This window comes from Serinus canaria, chromosome 25 (genome assembly GCF_022539315.1).
Source record: "Serinus canaria isolate serCan28SL12 chromosome 25, serCan2020, whole genome shotgun sequence".
In the NCBI taxonomy this organism is placed as follows: Eukaryota; Metazoa; Chordata; class Aves; order Passeriformes; family Fringillidae; genus Serinus; species Serinus canaria.
The window spans coordinates 4787374-4800797 of record NC_066338.1 but is presented as its reverse complement, the minus strand read 5'-3'; the positions used below and the strand labels follow the sequence as shown (position 1 = coordinate 4800797).

Sequence of the window (13424 nt, the reverse complement as noted above, 5' to 3'; positions counted from 1 at the left end):
TTTTACTCTCTTTGGATACGGGCAGCAGTTTTCTGGTGACCGCGGCAGGACTCCGAAGGTGGCTGGGGCGGTTCACGTCCTGATCTACTCCACGCCGGCACCGAGTGATTCTCGGGGAGTCATTGGTTCGTGCCCGACCCCCGCGCCTGTCGGACGACTGTGAGGAGGTAAGCCCGAAGGTGCTTTTTTTCTGGTATTGGTATTGGGTGCCTGTCCGTAAAACGAGGTGGCAATCCTCGCAGGATTGGGCTAAAGACGTCTTGGTGGAAAAGCCTAGGCGCCGGCTGTAAGACGCGGCGAAAGCTTCGCTTGTCCAGCACTTGCCCCTCGCTGCGACGCGTAGTGGCAAGATTGGTTGGGTTGGTCTGTTCTGTTTCTCTCTCTTTGTAAATTTCTTTTTGTATTTTCTGTTTCGTTTTGCAGTGGTAAATTGTATTTGGTTGGTTTGTTCTATTTCTCTCTCTGAAAATCTCTCTTTTTGTATTCTTTGTTTTATTTTGCTGTGGTAAAATTGTATTGTGATATGATGCCTTTTAAAACATTTAAAGCACTTGTCCAATCCAATGAGATAGTGCCGGGGAATACCCCACTGGGTTGTTTGGTAGGGAGATGGAAATCAGAGGGCTTTGATCAGGACAAATTACAGAAAGGAAAAATGATTGATTTTTGTAATCACTTGTGGCCCTTGTATGCCTCTGAGGGAGGGTCAGAATGGCCTTTAAATGGCACAATAGATCACGCTGTGATAACTCCCCTAATGCAGTATTTAAGGAAGAATGAGAAGTGGGAGGAAATACCATATCTGGATTTGTTTTACTATTTGGGACAAAAGACAGAGTGGCAGAAGGAATGTGGTATTATGATGTTAGAAGTCCAAAATGATGAGGAGTGTCTGGAATGTAAGAACAAGAATGTGTGTGTGAGCTGTGCAGTTAAAGCCAACCGAGAGGAGGAGGATTTGTCACTGTGTATTGCTGCTTCCGCTCCACCTTTAGAATCGGAGAAAAGGGAACGGATAGAGATAAGTAAGAAAGAATATGAGGATTTGGAAGAGGATGATGGAGATGATGAGGGTGAGGGGGATGATGATACCGAATCTTTGGAGACCCCAGGAGTCTCACGGGCAAAGGTTACCCTTCGTCCCCAAACCCCTTCCCCCGGCAGTTCCCGTAGTGTTCAAAGAACTCCACTTGCGGCTCGTACGCGACAGGGGAGACGGAATCAGGGGGAACCACACATGATTGCTCCGCTGAGGGAGGCAGTAGGACCCCAAGGGGAGAGGGTGGTAATAAAGGTACCTTTCTCTCCGAGTGATTTAGTGATTTGGAAACAGTCAGCGGGAAGCTACCGGGAGGATCCAGAGAGAACTGCGCAGGTGGTTAAAATGGTTATTAAAACACAAAATCCTGATTGGAGTGATTTGCAGGTGTTGTTAGATACTCTGATGGATTCAACTGAAAAGGATATGGTAATGCGCGTTGCTAAGGAAAGGGCTAGGGAGGATATACGGGCACAGAGGCTGACAGGAGTTACGGTGGGAGAAATCGTGCCTACCGATGACCCGGGGTGGGATCCAAATAGCATTGAGGGGCATCGGAGGTTGAAAAAGTTCCAGGAACTGTTGTTAGAGGGAGTAAGAACAGGAATGCCTAAAACATTAAATTGGTCTAAGCTGTATGCGGTAAAACAAGAAAAGAATGAATCCCCGGCATTTTTGGAAAGGCTGAAGGAGGTGGCAAGGAAATATACTAGTCTGGATGTTGAAAAGGAAGAAGGGCAGTTACAGATAGCCTTGTTGTTTATGGGTCAGTCACAGGATGATATTCGGAGGAAATTGCAGAAGCTGGAGGGTGAGGACACCCGGAGGTTAGATAAACTTTTAGAGACTGCATGGAAGGTGTATAATAATAGGGAAAAAGAGACAGCAAAGCGACAACAAGCCAATATTTTGGCAGTATTGTAGCAGCAGGCTGGAGGACAAAGGGGCAGAGGACGAGGAGGCAGAGGACATGGACGTGGTGGTTTTGGCAGAGGCAGGGAATTCTTTCTGAATGCAGGGACCAATATGGGGGGTTTTGGCAACGGGTTTACTCAAGGAGGACTAAGCTCAAATCAGTGTGCATTTTGTAAACAAATTGGACATTGGAAAAACAAGTGCCCCGTAAGGAATGGGATGGGGGGAGGCGGAAATGGGAGCGGGATCGGGAGCCCTATGATAACTTACCCAATAGGGCCAGCAGATGTCGCCCAAGCTCAGGCTATGATACTGGGAAATTATCAGAACCAGAGCTGACTAGACCAGGACCTCAAGGTAAAGATAGATATAGGGAGGTATAGAACAGGAGTTTATGGTAGATTCAGGGGCTACTTATTCAGTATTAAATAAACGTCTGGGACCAATTAGTGGCACTACCATACAAGTGGTCGGAGCTATGGGACAACTTGAGGAGAGACCCTTTCTGAAGCCCCTCAGTTTGAGATTTGGTGGGAAGGAACTGGATCATCAATTTTTATATATGCCAAATTGTCCAAAACCGTTATTTGGTCGGGACTTATTATCCCTACTCAATGCAAAAATTATTTTCGAAGATGGGAGAGCTAAATTGGAAATTCCACATGAAGAAATTGGAAAAAATTTCATATTAAAAGAAGCTGATCCAGTGCCAATCCCGCCCGAAGTAGAACAAGCAGTAGTCCCTTGGGTTTGGGAAACAGGAGTACCAGGGAAGTCCAAAGCAGCCCAACCTGTAGTGGTGGAATTAAAAGAAGGGGCACAACCGGTTAGAATTAAAAAATTAGGACAGAGGCAAAGCAGGGGGTGGCTCCCACAATAGATCAATTTATTACTTTAGGGTTATTACAAGAATGTGAATTGGAATACAATACCCCTATATTCCCGGTGCATAAGCCAAATGGTAAGTACAGGCTAGTACAGGATTTAAGGGCAATTAACAAAATAGTTAAGGACATCCACCCAGTGGTTGCTAATCCTTATACTTTGTTAACATCTGTGTCAGAACGCTTTAAATGGTTTACTGTGATTGATTTGAAAGATGCCTTTTCTGCATCCCACTGGCCGCGGAAAGCATGAGGTACTTTGCCTTTGAATGGGAAGACCCTAACACAGGATGAAGAAGCAGCTGACATGGACCCATTTACCCCAGGGGTTCAGCAACAGCCCCACAATCTTTGGCAATCAGTTGGCCAAGGAACTGGAGGAATGGAGGACCACCCAGGTGAAAGAATCACCGTCTAGGTATGTACTCTTGCAATATGTGGATGATATCCTGCTAGCTACTGAAGAAAAAGGGGTATGCCTGATGCTAACAATTGCACTGTTAAACATGTTGGGACAGTCCGGTTACCGAGTATTGAAAGAAAAAGCACAACTCATTCAGGAAAAGGTGCTGTGTTTGGGTTGTGAGCTGAGCCAAGGACAGCGTAAACTGGGGACAAATCGTGTGGAGGCGATCTGCTCTATACCCCTCCCTAGAAATCATCAGGAATTAAGGTCCTTTTTGGGCATGGTGGGATGGTGTAGATTATGGATCTTAAATTTTGGACTGCTTGCAAAACCATTGTATGAAGCTCTGAAAGAGCCCAAGCTAGAGTGGAATACTGCTAGAGAAAAGGCATTCCAGGAGTTAAAGCAAGCTCTAAAAGAAGCCCCTGCTTTGGGCCTGCCGGACCTGAATAAAGATTTTCAACTTTATGTGAATGAGAGACAGCAGTTGGCATTGGGGGTACTTACCCAACGACTGGGGTCCTGGAAAAGGCCAGTAGGTTATTTCTCCAAACAATTGGACACTGTCAGTATGGGGTGGCTGTCATGCTTGCGGGCCGTAGCGGCCACTGTCATACTGATACAGGAAGCTCGAAAATTAACATTGGGAAGGAAAATAGAAGTGTTCGTTCCCCACATGGTATTGACAGTGTTGGAACAGAAAGGGGGACATTGGTTATCATCTAGCAGAATGCTACAATACCAGGCCATTTTGAGGGAACAAGATGATGTGGAACTGAAAACAACTAACCATATCAACACAGCTGAGTTTCTCGGCAGTGAAACAGCAGAAGGGGAATTAGCCCATGACTGCATGGAAATAATTGAGCAAGTGTACTCCAGCCGGATGGATCTGAAGGACACACCAATGGAAGATCCCGACTGGGAGTTGTTCACAGATGGATCAAGCTTCGTGGAAAGTGGGACCAGGTATGCCGGGTACTCTGTTGTCTTCACAACCCAAGTTATAGAAGCCAAAGCATTACCTCCAGGAACCTCGGCCCAGAAAGCGGAGGTCATAGGCCTTACAAGGTCACTGGTACTCAGTGCTGGAAAGAAGGTAAACATTTGGACTGATTCTAAATATGCTTTCGGGGTAGTACACATACATGGAGCTTTATGGAAAGAGAGGGGATTACTTAGTGCACAAGGAACTATGATCAAACATCACACAGAAGTTTTAGCCTTACTAGAAGCAGTCCACAAGCCAGAAAAGGTGGCCGTCATGCATGTACGTGGGCATCAGAAAGAAGAAGGAAAAATTTTCCAAGGAAATCGCCTGGCAGACTCGGCCGCCAAGGAGGCTGCACAGCTGGTATGGACCCAGATGGCTTTGATCCCTACAAAGGTAACCCCTATTTCTCCTTACTTAAACAAACCACCACACTACTCATCAGAGGATGAGAAGCTGGCCAAATTGTTTAGGGCACAGAAAAACGCAACTGGATGGTACGTCACAACTACAGGACAAGTGGTGGTCCCAAAACAAATAATGAATGCAATCCTTGTTACAGAGCACAATAAGTGTCATTGGGGAGCAGAGGTACTGGTAAAATTTTTGAAAAAGGAGATGGTTTCTAACCAGATGTTAACAATGGCAAAGCGGGTGAATGCAATGTGTCCGGTGTGTCTGAAAAATAACCCCATAGTTAGGAAGCAAATCCAGCTAGGTAAGCTTCAAACCGGGGCAGAGCCAGGAGATTATTGGCAGTTAGATTTTTCAGAATTACCGAGGGTTCAGGGGTACAAGTATGTGTTGGTATATGTGTATACTTTCTCAGGATGGCCAGAGGCCTTTCCCTGTCCTACCAATCAGGCTAAGGAAGTAATCAGGACTCTATTAAAAGAGATCATTCCGAGATTTGGGGTACCATTGGGATTGTCGTCAGACCGGGGACCACATTTTATTGCTAACATTGTACAGGAGGTGGCTAGAATGCTTGATATCACTTGGAATCTACACACTCCCTGGAGACCTCAGTCGAGTGGTCAGGTTGAGAGAATGAATCAAACACTGAAAAATCAAATAAAGAAAATCTGTCAAGAAGCCAAATTGCAGTGGCCGCAGGCTTTACCGTTAGCTTTGCTCAGAATTAGGATAAAGCCTAGAGAAAGGGTGGGAGTCAGCCCTTTCGAAATTCTGTACGGGAAACCGTATCATGCAACTACATTGAGGGGTGACCCACATGTGTCCGGAGATCAGGTGATTTTCAATTATGTTCTATCCCTTCACAGAGTTCTCAGTGCTCTGCGTGGAGCATTGCAGTGGAATCGACCACTGCCACTGGAAAATCCTGTACATGACATACAACCAGGAGACCAGGTGTACATAAAGAACTGGCAAACTGATCCCCTGAGGGAAGCATGGGATGGTCCGCATCAGGTGATATTGACAACCTTTACAGCTGTTAAAGTAGCAGGGATCGACTCGTGGATTCACTACACCAGAGTCAAGAAAGTTCCTATCCCCAACTCGGATGATAATCCGAGCAAAAGAACCACATTGTTGATTATTGTATTTCTGATAGTAATAAGATGTCCTTCTGTTAATGGTTTTGTTGTTGTATCAGTCCCTGAACCAGTTGTAGGAGCATTGGAGGGAATGAATGTGAACTTAACTTGTGTTTTTACAGATGACCAGAGAGCTGGAGCCAGGGAGGTGACCGTATATTGGAAAAGAGGGAACGGGAACAGTGCCGAAAATCACAATGCTGTCACGACTTGGGATAAGGATGCACAAATTGGTAATTCAATCATCACTTTAAAAAACATAACTGTGAGGGACTCAGATAAATTCACTTGTTTGGTCAGGATCCGATGGAGCTTAGATTACAAGTACATACAGTTAAGGGTTGGGAACTGGGAGAGAAATGATACTGGGATAATCATAACTCCTTCCACTGCTGATGTTGATATGTGGAATGGACCTCCTTTACGAGTTAATTGCTCTTTCACCACCCAGGATTCTTGTGGTACCATTTATTCAGTCACATGGTGGAAATGGAATAGTGCAGGATTGTGGGACAAACTAAAGAGTCGAAGCAATGCATGGGTTACAAATCAGGGAGGTATGGGATGGTACAATGAGACACAACCACGATTGGGAGAATCAGAATCAGAAGGAAAATACATTTGTATAGTGGTTTGTGGGATGCAATCCTCATATGGAAAGAGAGAAGTTAAAGGAAGAGCGCACCTGGGACAGGGAATGAGGCCATCACATGGGGTATATCGAGCAGTGGCAGGATCCCCGGTGATATTGATGTGTAAATTAGATTTGGGAATGACATTTTCCGAATTTGGATGGTGGTTTGGGAGAAGTAATCTTCTCCAAACAGCTAAATACCAGAGGGAAAAGAGACTAGGGAATACAGTAACTTTAGTCATTAAAGATGTGCAATCCTCAGACGAGGGTATGTACTGGTGTTGGGTGGCTCAAGATGCTTGGTGGATACACGCTAGAATCACAGTTTTGCTGATGTAAGGAAGGGTGTTTAATCGGAGAATTAGAGAGTTGAGAAATAGCAGTGAAACTTTCAACTTCCAAAGGGGGGGAAGAGCAAGAAAATTTAGTAGTTGGGTTAATCAGAGATTTTGGGGTAGTACAGAATATTTCAAAAATTATGGCTTGCCTGCCACTACCACAAGCTGCAGGAGAGCCCATTCCGTGGGGAATAATCCCGATTGGACCCCTACCAAAATTGGAGAGAAATACCACTCAGATATGTCGCAGTGAATTGAAACAGCGGGTGGAAATGGAACATAAGATTGTAGGCAGTCGGGAGTCCTGGTCCATTCCCAGGAGCAGGGATGATTGTCAAAACTACCTAGTTATCGAGTTGCCAAAATAAGACGATTTAGAAGTGTGGGGCGGTGCAGCTATGATGAGGTCCGTAGAGCGAGTGTTCCTAAGACTGTTTGGTATAACAAAATAGTATGTCAGAACGTTTCTCAGAATATTTCATTAGAGGAAGAATGGAAGACAATATGGGGGCCCAGTCTTTTAGAGACCTATAGCTACCTAGGATCGGTAAAGTGGTGTATCCAGTGGATAGGAAGAAAGAACCAAACCCATCGCTCAGTCACAGCAGCGGTGACAGCACACCGGGAGCTTAGGAAGCAGAAAGAGAATTGGAATTGCACACAGGTGTATACCTGTGACACCCCGGAAAATGACATTGGACTTATTCCAGTGAGAGTACTACTTAAGTGGGGATGTGAATGCCGGGGGTACAATCACTCAATAAACAGGAATATACCTAACCAAAATCAAGTAATTCGCAGCCCCGGTAATTTAGTTTGGGTAATGGGACATGGACAGTGGACTACACATCTCCCCATTGATGGGCCAGTTACACAAATCACACTTGGGATTCCTACCTGGTGTCCATTTTGGAGACAATCAAGCTTGAGTGAGAGAAATAATAGACAAAAGAGAGATGTGAGTCCAGAAGATGAGTGGCACGAACCAGATAGTGGGGTTAAATTTGGATGGGCCCTGGGATTATTCTTTGCACCTATTGCAGCATATCAAAATAGGGACATGATTTAAAGATTGATGGGTCAGACCGAGAGATTAGCAGCAGCCACCAAAAAGGGATTTAAAGATTTAAATTTGCAATTGCAAGCCACTACAAAAATGACCTTGCAGAACAGAATGGCCTTAGATATGCTGTTACTAAAAGAAAATGGGGTTTGTGGTTACCTGAACAAGAAAATAGATCATTGTTGCATCCATATCCCAAATGTGACCATTGAAGTAGAAAAAGATATTTTACAATTAGAAAATATAGAAGAAAAGACCAAAGAATTAGAAAAAGAAACAGAACACAATTGGATTGGGACATTGTTTGATTCTTTAGGGCTACAAGTCTCTGGTTAGATATCTTCAGCAATTCAATATATATTGATGTTTTTGATATTAATACTAATCATTTTTGGAGTATATAGATGTATCATAGGTATGAATAGACGAGAGCAAATGCACAGTCGACGACTGATGAATGCAATGACTCGAAGTCCAGCAACACCACCGCCCCGTACGAAGAGAACAGACATGCAAATGAAGCTGAAATGAAGACTTGAGCATTCCTGCAAATCTAAGATTGAGGAATGCTCAAAAGGGGGGACTTGTTGCAGTGAGTTATTCTAGTATTCAAATAAGAATAGCAAAATTATGTATTAGACGTAGTTATGCTAAGGATTGTAACCCAAGTAGGCCCTTGGCACAATATATGTGAACTAAAACCAGTGTTGCAAGAAATCAGTAGAGCATGGTTATCTAAAGAATGTGCAGTAGAGGAAGAAATTGTCATCTACATGATGTATGTCCCTAAGGAATGTTCTGTTAGAGATACAATGTAACCGTTAGTCAAGGAAAGCTTAGGGAAGTATAAAAATCTTGTAAGTTTGTTGGGAAGCTGGGACTCTGATTTTGGGACGCTAGTCCGCAGAGACCCCCAGGGCCCTCAATAAAGCACCGCATAAAACAACTTTGTTGTTTTGTGTTTTACTCTCTTTGGATACGGGCAGCAATTGCCCAGAGGCAGGAAAGGGACTCTCTCCCCCGAGGAGAAGCAGGTCCTTTCCAGGCAGGAGCAAATACATGGCTGTCAAGAGAGAGTTGTTGCTGTTGTAATTTTCCTTATAAATAGTATTACTGTCCATTCTCTGTTCACTATTGTTGCTGTACCTGTTTGTTCCATATCTGGTTGCTGTTCCCATTAAATTGTTCTTATTCCAGGCCAGGATCTTTGTCTTTTGTGCTTTCCCTGGGAGGCGGGAAGGCAGGGAGAAGCAGCGCATGTTTAGCAGGGAGCAGCAAATTGGGGAATCCCATTCCTAAATCCTGGCCCATGGAGACTGAGCACCCCAGCTGGTCCAAGCCCTGGTTGCCATGGCAACAGCCTTGGGAGTGAGTCCCTGGCTGGGGCTGTGGGAGCCTCTTCCCTCTGGTGCCCAGGGACACGAGTGGAGGGAACGGCTGCAGCTGAGTCGGGGCAGCCTTAGGTTGGATCTCAGGAAAAGGTTTTTCCCCAGAGGCTGCTCAGGCCCTGCCCGGGCTGCCCAGGGAAGGCTCCCAGCTCCAGGGCTCTCTGAGCTCCAGCAGCGTTTGGACAGCGCCGCCAGGCCCAGGTTGGGATTGTTGGGCTGTCCTGTGCAGGGCCAGCAGTTGGACTCGAGGATCCTGATGGGTCCCTGCCAACTCAACCAATTCTGTGGTTCTGGGATCCCATGACCCTGGGAATGGGACTGCAAATTTTTGCCTTGGCAACAGACTCTGGCTCCAGGCCTGAGCTAGTGACAATGGCAACCACCCCTTGCATGGGGTCTCCATGGAGCTGCCAGGGGACTGACCATAGAAAAAGGGAGGCTGGTGATGCTTGCTATGGAAACTGGCCATAGCAACAGGGGATTGGTGATGTTTTGGTGTTTAGGGTCAGATTTGTTACAGGCACTCAGAGGGGTTCCATGTGGATCCTCCAAGACTCTCCAGGCTGTTCAAATGCTGGAATGTTACACACAGAGACAAGGGTTCCATGGAGACTTCCCAGGGCTTTCTGGCGTTGATAAAGAGCTCTGTGGTCAGAGGCAGTCACAGCCATTCCATGGCGACATCTCAGGGGACCTTGGGCTGCAAAGGCACCAATCTGTCACAGGCACTCACAGGGGCTCCATGGTGACATCCTAGGAGACCCCAGGCTGCTAAAGAGCCAGGATGTCCCAGACATTCACAGGGGTTTCTGTCATGGGTAGAGGGGGAGCTTCAGGCAAAAGGATTTTTTCTTCCTTGGAGAAACTCCTGCTGAGCCATGAGGTGGAGAAATGATTTTGATTTTGGTTATAGGTATCTCCTCTAAATCTTCACTGTCTTTTTTCCCCATGGCAGAAACCAATGCCCAGCCACAGCAAATGTCCAACAGCAGCTCCATCAGCCACTTCCTCCTGCTGGCATTGGCAGACACGCGGCAGCTGCAGCTCCTGCACTTCTGCCTCTTGCTGGGCATCTCCCTGGCTGCCCTCCTGGGCAACGGCCTCATCATCAGCGCCATAGCCTGCGGCCACCACCTGCACACACCCATGTTCTTCTTCCTACTCCACCTGGCCCTCAGCGACCTGGGCTCCATCTGCACCACTGTCCCCAAAGCCATGCACAATTCCCTCTGGGACACCAGGACCATCTCCTACAAAGGAGAGCTGCATAGCTGTTTCTCTTTTTCTTCTTTCTTGGATCAGAGCTTGCCCTCCAGACCATCATGTGCTATGACCACTACGTGTCCATCTGCAAACCCCTGCACTACGGGACCCTCCTGGGCAGCAGAGCTTGTGCCCACATGGCAGCAGCTGCCTGGGCCAGTGCCTTTCTCCATGCTCTCATGCACACAGCCAATACATTTTGCCTGCCCCTGTGCCATGGCAATGCCCTGGACCAGTTCCTTGGCAAGAGTCACTCTGCTCCTGACTGGACACTTCAGGCACACCAGGGAAACAAAGCAACAACAAAACCAAACAAAATCCAGGTAATCAAACCAGAAATGAACTGAGAACTGTCCCTCTGTATGTGTGTGTGTGTGTGACATGAGGACAGTGAGGGCAAGGATAAAAGGAATACGGCCTAAAAGCTTAAGAGAGCTCAAATATAAGAGGACTTAACTTTTAACTTAACCTTAACTGATACCTTCAGCTTCACAATTTAGCAAAAGAAAAGCACTTAACCTAACTTATAACCTATGACTTTGCAACAGAGGAATAACACTTCACAATATTTTGCTTAGCTTATAACTTATATGAAACATAACGTCTTAGAAAAAGAACAACTCTTAGCAGCAATTAACTTCACTTAGACCTTGTGATTTAACCTTACCTACAGGCCTGACTGACTCAGCTCTCCAAGGCACTCAAACCCCTCAGAGAGCAGCATTTCTGCCACATTTCCCCAGCACAGGCACTCCTGTGTGCACACAGACACAACAAGTCAGTGCAAGGCATCTGTGAGAAATTCCCCTGAGGGCAGGGAATGCTCCCTGTGGATGCTTTGGCATCTCCCCAGCAGGCCAAGGGTTGAGCCTGGAGCAGTGGGGGGATCGGCCCAGGCTCTGTCGCTGTCCAGTATCCCTGAGTGCAGCAAACGGGAGAGTTCCCGGCTGGGAGAGGCCCCACCCAGAGGGAGTCGCTGGCCCAGGAGAGCTCCAAGGGCTCCTTTTGGAGCGCTGTCTGCAGGGCCCCACGAGAGGGGTTGCAGTCCCAGCAATGGTTCATCCTGGCCACACTTGGCATCAGCAGCTTTCTTTGGCACTGTGAGAACAGGGATGTTTTGCCACTGAGGGAACAAAAACAGTTCCCAGGGCTGCTCGTAGAGAAAGCAGGAGCTGGTTGGGCAGCAGCAGTGCCTGGAGCAGACAGTGTTTGTGATGAGCTGCAGAGGAGCTGAGCCCTGTGGCTGCTGGCCAAGGCCGAGGCCCAAGGAGCATTTCTCAGCTGGCAGGGCGGGCTGAGAAGAGGAAGGGGGAATGAAGCAGCACAGGGCCATGGAACCAAGGGACCATGTGACACTGTGGGGCCCTGTGAGACCAAGGGACCAATGTGACACTGTGGGGCCCTGTGAGACCAAGGGACCAATGTGACACTGTGGGGCCTTGTGACACCAAGGCACCAGTGTGACATGTTGGGGCTTCATGGAATCTTTGAGAGCACTGTGACATTTCTGGGCCTCGTAGAACCAAGGCAGCCATGCTGACACTGTGTGGCTCCATGGAATGTAGGGGTCATTGTGATATGAGAGGCCCCATCAAACCAAGGGTCCATTGTGACACCTCAGGGCCTCATGGAACTGTGGAGACCACTGTGACACTTTGGGGTCTCATGGAACCAAGAGGCCATTGTGACACTGAGGGGCACCATGGAGCCAAAGGTCCATTGTGAAATTGCAAGGCCTCATGGAACCATGGAGACACCATAAGGACACTTCACAGCCTTATGGAACCAAGGGACCTTTGTGACACTGAGGGGACTCATGGAATCATGGAGACCATTGTGACACTCTGAGGCCCCATGGAATTAGCAAAGCATTTTGATACTATGAGACTTCATGGAACCCGTGAGACCATTGTGACCCTGGGGTTCCCCACAGAACCAAGAGGACCATTGTGAGGTCTTGTGAGGTCTTGTGAAACCAAGAGGCCTTTGTGACACTGCAAGGCTGCAAGGAACCAAAGGTCCATTGTGACTTTGCAGGGCCTGATATCATCAATGGTCCATTGTGACTCTGTGGAGCCAAAGGAGACCATTGTGACACCGCAAACCCCCAGGGTCCAAAGGTCCATTGTGACATTGCAGGGCTCATGAAATAGAGGAGTCCCATGTCATTGTGGGGCCTGGGGAACCACAGAGACCATTGTGACCCTGCAAGGCCTCATGGAATCCTTGGGACCATTGTGACACTGCGGGGCCTCATGGAACCAAAGAGCCAGTGCTGTTACTCAGGGACTCGTGGAATGAAGGAAACATGTTTGACGCCGTGGTGGCCCTTGGGACCAAGAGGCCATTGTGACACTGTGCAACCAAGGAGAGCATTGCTGCACTGCCAGACCTCATGAAACCAAGGATCCACTGTGACACCACAGGGCCTTGGGGGGGACCACAGCACCATTGTGACACTGCAGGGCCCAAGGATCCAAGGGACTTTGTGACACCAAAGGGGCCCCTGGAGCCAAAGGAACTTTGTGACACTGGGAGACCTCATGATATCATGGAGATCATTGTGACACTCGGGGACCTCATGGAACTGTGGTGACACCAAGTTGTTTGGGAGTGTGGATCTGCTGGAGGGGAGGATGGTCCAGGACAGGCTGGATCCAGGGCCCAAATCCAACAAGGTGAGGTTTAACAAGTCCAGGTGCGGGGTCCTGCACTTTGGCCACAACAACCCCTGCAGCACTACAGGCTGGAGACAGATTGGCTACACAGCAGCCAGGCAGAAAGGGACCTGCAGGGACTGATGGACAGCAGGCTGGACATGAGGCAGCAGTGTGCCCAGGTGGCCAAGAAGACCAATGGCTCCTGGCCTGGATCAGGAATGGTGTGGCCAGCAGGAGCAGGGCAGTGATTCTTCCCCTGTGCTGGGCACTGGTTGGGCAGCACC

General features: G+C 47.6%; 1 protein-coding gene and 1 long non-coding RNA gene across 2 annotated transcripts in view; one reads left to right on the top strand and one right to left on the bottom strand.

Annotated features, from left to right (window-relative positions):
* The window catches only part of LOC115485198 (uncharacterized), a 2106330-nt gene that overhangs the window by 1667682 nt on the left and 425224 nt on the right, over positions 1 to 13424 (bottom strand).
* Positions 5749 to 9030, top strand: LOC127060568 (uncharacterized). The gene is made up of 2 exons (XR_007779782.1): positions 5749 to 6027; positions 8234 to 9030. It is a non-coding gene; the product is annotated as an uncharacterized LOC127060568 (long non-coding RNA).